Genomic DNA, 7636 nt, shown 5'->3' with positions numbered 1-7636 from the left:
CCTCCTGGGTTCACACCATTCTCCTGCCTTAGTCACCCGTGTAGCTGGGACTACAGGTGCCCGCCGCCATGTCTGGATAATTTTTTTGTATTTTTAGTAGAGATGGGGTTTCATCGTGTTGGCCAGGATGGTCTCAATCTCCTGACCTCGTGATCTGCCCGCCCCGGCCTCCCAAAGTGCTGGGATTACAGGTGTTACAGGTGTGAGCCGTGCCCGGCCTTTTTTTTTTTTTTTTTTTTTTTGAGATGCAGTCTTGCTCTGTTGCCCAGGCTGGAGTGCAGTGGCACCATCTCAGCTCACTGCAGCCTGTGCCTCCTAAGTTCAAGCAATTCTCCTGCCTCAGCCTCCCTAGTAGCTGGGATTACAGGTGCATGCCACCACACCCAGTTAATTTTTGTGTAGCCTTAACCTTCTAATCATACCTAGGGAGCAAAAGCAGAAGGCATATTAAAGGGCACTGGGCTGGGCATCAGGAGCCCCAGCTTCTGTTTCTAGCTCAGTGGCTGACTTGCTATGTAACCCTGGGAAAGCCCCTTTCACACTCTGTGTCCCAGAAACTACATCCATAAAAATGGGGAGAACATTATTATAGCCTCATATGCATTTTGTGAGGCCCAAGTTACACAGACTATGGAAAGGAGTTCTGAAGTGCACCAGGATTTCTGTAGATGGAAGGCATAGTCATGCTGTTTTTGACCTTTTAGCTATTGCAGATGATTGTTATAATGGGAGCATCCAATCTGAATGATCAGATACAATGACCTGGTTATCTGAATACCTGACAGTTGACCGACCACACTGATATATGCATATAAACAAAAACATATAACAGGAAACACATGGATGTTATAAGTCACAAAATTCATCCATACACACACAAAGATATGTGTATCCACGACTTGCCCACATGGGCACACGGAGGCCCACATGCATACATGTATGCACAGGAAAACACAGGTGCATGCGTACACACATGTTCACATGTACACACATGTTCATAGACCCTCACGCTCCCAGAGTCCACATTCCATGAGCACACGGTTGCACACAGATGGGCCCAGTTGTCACACACACACTCATGAACAGGCGGAGTCACACCCTTGAACATGAAGAACTGGAGTACAAAGAGATTTTACGTGGAGAAGCTGTGAGCCCAAGGCAGAGGGAGGAAGGGTATATCCTGCTGAAGGTGAGCAGGTCCAGGATTCCCTGTAAGAGGGGCTTAAGGAAGGGCTGGAGCATCAGAGGCAGAGGGGCTAAGGGTTGGCAGAGCAGGGGAAGCCAGCCACAGATGGTACCCTCTTCAGGGAGTAGGATCTGAGGGATTCCTAGGGCAGGCGGGCCTTGGATGTGGGTCCTGGAGGTAGAACTAAAGGCTTCCGTGCAGTTCTGCTCATGGAGGCACCAGCCAGCCATTCCCAGAAAGTAGTAGGGTAGGGGCCAGAGATGACTGAAGCCTGGGGCTGGGTGGCTGGGGCTAGGCCTCACCAGCAGCTGCTGGAATGAAACACTCAGTTTTGGCTTATGTGTCAGGATTTGCCAGTGGGTTCATCTCCTGGGTGCAGATTGGTTGAAGGAGATCGTCCTTTATCAATTCCCCTTTATGGTAAAAATGACCTGCAAACGAAGTTCATCTTCTAATCGTACGCCAGGCAAAGAAGCTGCGAGTATAGACAAGAGCACTGGACGGGGCGTCAGGAGCCAGCACGTGGGAGTGTAAGGGACGGCTGCAGGCTGAGATGAGAAAGCATCTTAGAGCCAGAAGGTCCAATTCAGACTCTTGGCACTAGGGGAAGGCGAGGCCCAAAGCTGGGATGGCGACCAGCTCTTTGGTCATTGCAGCTCTGTCCACCTAAGATAATCTCAGAGGAAGGCCAGGACATCTCAAGGTCTCATCGTCAAGGCTAGTTCCAGACCTTCTCATCAGCTCCTGCAGAATCACCTCCTGGTCTTCTCCCGCACGTGAACCCCATGGAGTTGGACCCATCATTCCCTGAAAAGGCTCCATGGCTGAGCCTGGGCCTGGGCCCGGGGCCATTCGCATTCAGCTCAGCAGCTGGGCAGGAAGGAGAAGAACAGTATCAGGGTGGCAGGAAGAAAAACAGGGCTGGGAGCAAAGGGATAAGGAGGAGGAGGAGGAGGAAGAGGGGGTGCAGGTGTGGCTCCCAGCTGTTTGCCCACGGGCTCAGAGAGACTAAATAACTCACTCACATTTATCCAGTTAGTGAGAAGCAGTGCCAAGGATTTGAACCCAGGTGTATGTAAGACTCTCGGGAGAGCAGAGGTCATTCTACATGGTGAGAGCTGGAAATCTTCCAGGGCAAAAGCCTTGAGGAGTGAGTCTGACTGGATTCCATCAGCCCAATCCTGGCAAGGTGTGCCACCGAGGACGTCTCCACTCAGAGGCTTCCCTGAGCCTGAGTTAGATGAGGCCCAGAGATCCAAGAAGGGCACTGGCCTTGAGGTGGGCACACAGACCTGTGTGGGAAAAGCTCCTTACATGGTGGGTCAGAAGCCGGGGACTCAGGAGAGTGAGAAGGTCACAGTGCAAGGAGCGGGGAGCAGGGACCGGCTAATGCAGAGTTCCTTCAATTCCACACCGCAGAGGAAGCTTCCCTAAGAACGCACCTTTGCTGGGCTCCTTACATGCCTCACCTCTGACTTTCTCTCCGGAATGTCGCACCATCGCCCTGTAAGGTAGCTGTCTTTATCCCCATTCTGCAGATGAGGAAACTGAGGTTTTGAGAAGTCAAATTCACTTGTCTTTAGTAAACCAGAGTCCAGATTCTCATAGTCCAGACCAGGGTGCCTTCTCCTACTGATCATAACAGGCTTTTATTCTCCAGAGCCTTTGTTAATGGACTTCCCTGGACCTGTGACTGCTGAGGCCTGGCAACTTTGACATGTTTTCGTGGGATTTCCTCTGTGCTGGTCTCTGGATTTTCCAAGTTTCTCATTCCCAGGTCCAGGGGAAGGAGTGCTGCTCAACCTCAGGCCCTAGGAGGTGGTATTTGGGCAAGGAGGCAAGAGACCAATGATCTGGCCCCAGCTCTGCCTCAGTCAAGCTATATGACCTTGGGAGAGTCATTTCTCACCTCTGCTCAAGATAACGTCATACAGTGGAGTGAGGGTTAGCCCTGGGACACCTCTCAGGCATCTCTCATCCTAGACCATCCATCCATTCTTTCACCTTCCATCCAACAATTCATCCATCCTCCAATGATCTGTACATTCATCCATCAATCTGTCTTCCATCTATCCATCTTCTACCCATCCATCCATCCATCCATCCATCCATCCATCCATCTTCCATCCATCCATCCATCCTCCAGTAATCAATCGATCCATCCATCCATCCATCCATCTACCCATCCATCCATCTTCCATCCATCCATCCATCCATCCACCCAGTCAGCCAGTCATCTATTAAACTTTTCATCTACCCATCATGCATCCATCTGTCTCTCCATTAATCCTATCAAACCCTGGATTGAAAAAATAGCATAAATCTGTCCCTTTATGGGACAAAAGGGCCAGATAGCAAATACTTTATGTTTTCCAGGACATATGGTCTCTATTGGAACTATTCAACTATGCCTTTGTAGCACAAAAACAGCCAGATTAAGAGGTAAACAAATGGGTATGGCTGCATCCCAAGGAAACTTTATTTGCAAAAGCAGAGGATAGGCTGGATTTTGCCCCCAGACTATAGTTTGTGGCCCTTTGCCCTGGATAATTGCTGGATACTAGAGACACAGCTACAGGTACAGTCTAATAGGGGAGGCTTGCATGTGGACCAACAATTACAGTGCAGTGTGAAAAGTAGAGATGCCTTAAGGGGTGCACAAGGTACAGAAGGAACCCAGAAGGGGACCTGAGGCCTTAAGTGATTAGGCTGGTGTCAGTGGTTGAAACTTGATCAGGGTTTCGGTGGATGAGGGGAAGAGCTCTCCAGGCAGATGGAACAGCGTGAGCAAGCACCTAAAGTCATGGTAGTGCCTGTTGTGTTGGCAAAGGCTGTGAAATTTGATGGCTGGAATATGCAGCAGAAATGAGATCAAGGAGGATTTTAATTGCTGTGCTAAGGAGCACGAACTTTTAAGCAAATAATTCTCAGTTATTCAACTCCTCTTCAATGACTAACATTTTTCTTGGAAAGAGTCCACTCCATAACTGCTAATCTCAGTGAGGGGTATTGGATATGCAATTTCTTCTAATTATGTGGAAATACTAGTTGTTTCTTCTCTGTGGGTGCTGAGGTCCTGGGGGCAGTGACGGATGCCCAGGCAGTAGGCAGAGGGGTCTGGGAACTGAGCATAGCTGATTTGCACCACAGTAGAGCCCTGGGCTCTGATTTCACACTCTGCCCCAGGCCAGAGTGATTCTGCCTGTGTCATCATTATGCTCATCAAGAGATGCTTTGTCTTCCCCTGATCAGCCTAATTGCTCTCCTCATTTGGACAGCCCTGGAGTCATTTAGTAATGAAAATCACTGCGTGCTAATATGGCATCAGGAGCTCACCTGCTTGTTGGCATTTGGAGCAGTGTGGAGACGGGAAGAGGCTCTGCTTGTCATTACAGGTGCAGAGCCTCGCTGAGCTGTTCATGTGCAATTACCATCCAACAGCCTGGAAATTACAGTCCAGTTACAGTGCCTGCTAACAAGGACTAATTGTACCACCACAGAGCTTCCCTGGACACTTAAAACAAATGGCCACTGTGGGAACTTGGCAATGAATAGAGAAAAATCCCATCTATTCTTGGAACACAGGACAAATATGCTAGGAGTTGGGCAGGGCTCAGCTGGGGGCTCTTGGGCATTAAAACTTGGTTTCCCAATCAATGTAACAAAGTTAGACTTTCATGAAGACAGCCATTCATCCATCCATCTTTTATTAACCCATCCATCCTCCAGTGATCCCTCTCTCCATTCATTCACTTATCCATCTTCCATCCATCCACCCATACATGTATCCATTCATTCATCTATCAATCCATTCATCCATCTTCCATCCACCTATCTATCCATCCTCCAATGATCCATCCATCCATCCATCCATCCATTCATCCATCCATTCACCTTCCACCTAACCATTCATTCAACCTCCAATGATCCATCCATCCATCCATCTTCTATCCATCCATCCAACCATCCATCCATGTTCCATGCATCCATCCATCTATCCATCCCCCAATGATCCATCCATCCATCTTCCATCCATCCATGCATCCACCCACCCATCCATCTATCCATCCACCCACTCAGCCAGTCATCTATTCAACTTTTCATCCACTCATCATGCATCCATCTGTCTCTCCACGCATCCCACAAACTTCTCCCAAACTCTTGCTTAGAAAAAGGTCTATTCTTGATGCTGCAAGTCAAAGATGTATCAGCAGTGATCCTGCATACAAGAAGACATACTAGGTGCTTAAATATTTTTGAACGAGTCAACAAAAACAGTGAACATTTTCTCAATGGAAGGGAAAAATAGATTCAGTTAAGTGAGAAGGTGAAGAGAGGGGCATAGATGGTGTGAGGATAGAGAAGATATAAAGAGTTGTCCATCACCGTCATACACATATCCTGAGTGAAAGAGACAGGAAAGTAAAAGGGAAGGGGATGTGTGTGTACTCTGTGTTTGAGTATGGCAAGTTACTTCATCTCTTGTAGTCTCAATTTCCCTACCCAGACAATGGGGATGGAAATGGTTCCTACCTCACGGGGTTATTATGTGGACTACAAAAAATACTGCACATAAAGTTCTTAGAACAATGTCTGGTATGTAGTAAGCAGGCTCTGCCCTTCTGCTGCCTACCCCTGGGGACTTGAAGGTTGAGTTAGAGTCCACCCTACCTAGACAGTAAGAAAGACCATCTTAGGAACTGGGAACGTGTAGATGCTTGTAACATCTACAGGGGAGGCTTTAGGGAGTGTTAATTTTTGCATCTTGTGATTAGAGCCCAGGGAGCGAGGGGCAGTGATGGGGGAAAAAAAAGCAGGTCAGAGGCCACATCAGTCCAGAAAGAGCTGAGGATTTGGATTTGCAATGGGGGAGCTGGGGAGCCATGAACATATTTTAAGCAAGCAATTTATATTTTAAAATTATTCGTGTAGTGTGGGAAATTGATTATTGTTCATTAATTATCGCTCTAAGGGGAGATGCTTGTGCAAGGAAGACAAATGAGTCCTAGTCATTCAAGGGCAGAGTCTAGATGAGAACTGCTCTAGCACTCATTCCTGGTTCTAGCTGCCTCAAACTCTGGCCTCTAGGCTCCCCGTTCATTGTTTTCTGGCCTGTAGCTCAGGGCGTATGGAAAGAATGTCAGAGCTATGACTTCCTCTGCCCTGACAGGATCTCTGCAGGGTCTTTACATCTCCATGTGCTTCCCCCCAGTGCATCCCTACGCATGGAACCCTGCTAAGTGGTCATTTCAACTCTCCTTATATACCTCCAGCAACAGGGATATACTACTTCCTGAGCCAGCCTGCTTCCTCCATGACCACCTCTGACCCAAAGTCCTTTATCCTATGAAACGTCAACCCATCTCCCCATGGATTCCAATTATTCACTCTCGTTCTGCTCCTGAGGCGCTGGGTGAGATAGGTCTCAATGGCAGCCCATGCATCTGACTCATTCTGGGCCTGAGACCCAGGCTCAGTTTGTGGTCAGTGCTCAGTGTGTCCACATGGGTGCTTTGGCTGCAGTGGGGCTCAGGGTGGAGCACTTCTCAGGAGGGGTGAGGGTAGACTGACCCTTCCAGGGCGCCCTGCCTCCTGGGGATCACCCTTTGGTGTAGTCCCTTCCACATGAGCTCTGGGTTTGACCACGTGACTTGCTTTTTTTTTTTTTTTTTTTGAGATGGAGTCTCACTCTGTCATCCAGGCCTGAGTGCAGTGGCCCGGTCTTGGCTCACTGCAACCTCCTCCTCCCAGGTTTAAGCGATTCTTCTACCTCAGCCTCCCGAGTAATTGGACTTACAGGGGTCCGCCACCATGCCCAGCTAATTTTTTGTAATAGTAGAGATGGGTTTCATATTGGCCAGGCTGGTCTCGAACTCCTGACCTCGTGATTTGCCTGCCTCGGCCTCCCAAAAGTGCTGGGATTACAGGCGTGAGCCACTGCGCCCAGCTGTGACTTGCTTTAGCCAACGAAATGTGTTGGAAGCGATGCTATGTCAGCTCAAGACTTGCCTTCAGAAGGCCTGACGCCTTCCGCTTTTGCACTCCTTGAAGCCAGCCTCCGTGTGGAGAAGCTTGAGTTGGACTATTGGCAGGAGAGCCACGGGGAGGAAAGCCACGGGGAGGGAGGCTGAGAAGTCATCGGGGACACCCAAACCTCACTGGAGCTCTGCTGAGTGCAGCCACTCGTGTGACCTCTGCCAAACCATGTGGAGCGGAACTGCCCAGAGGAGCCCACTTGCCCTTAGAATCCTGAGAAATAGGGCCGGGCGCGGTGGCTCAAGCCTGTAATCCCAGCACTTTGGGAGGCCGAGACGGGTGGATCACACGGTCAGGAGATCGAGACCATCCTGGCTAACCCGGTGAAACCCCGTCTCTACTAAAAAATACAAAAAAAAAAAAACTAGCCGGGCGAGGTGGCGGGCGCCTGTAGTCCCAGCTACTCGGGAGGCT

This window comes from Mandrillus leucophaeus, unplaced genomic scaffold (genome assembly GCF_000951045.1).
Source record: "Mandrillus leucophaeus isolate KB7577 unplaced genomic scaffold, Mleu.le_1.0 Scaffold46, whole genome shotgun sequence".
NCBI lineage: Eukaryota > Metazoa > Chordata > Mammalia > Primates > Cercopithecidae > Mandrillus > Mandrillus leucophaeus.
The sequence above is the reverse complement of the archived record's forward strand: the minus strand, read 5'-3'. Positions refer to the sequence as shown.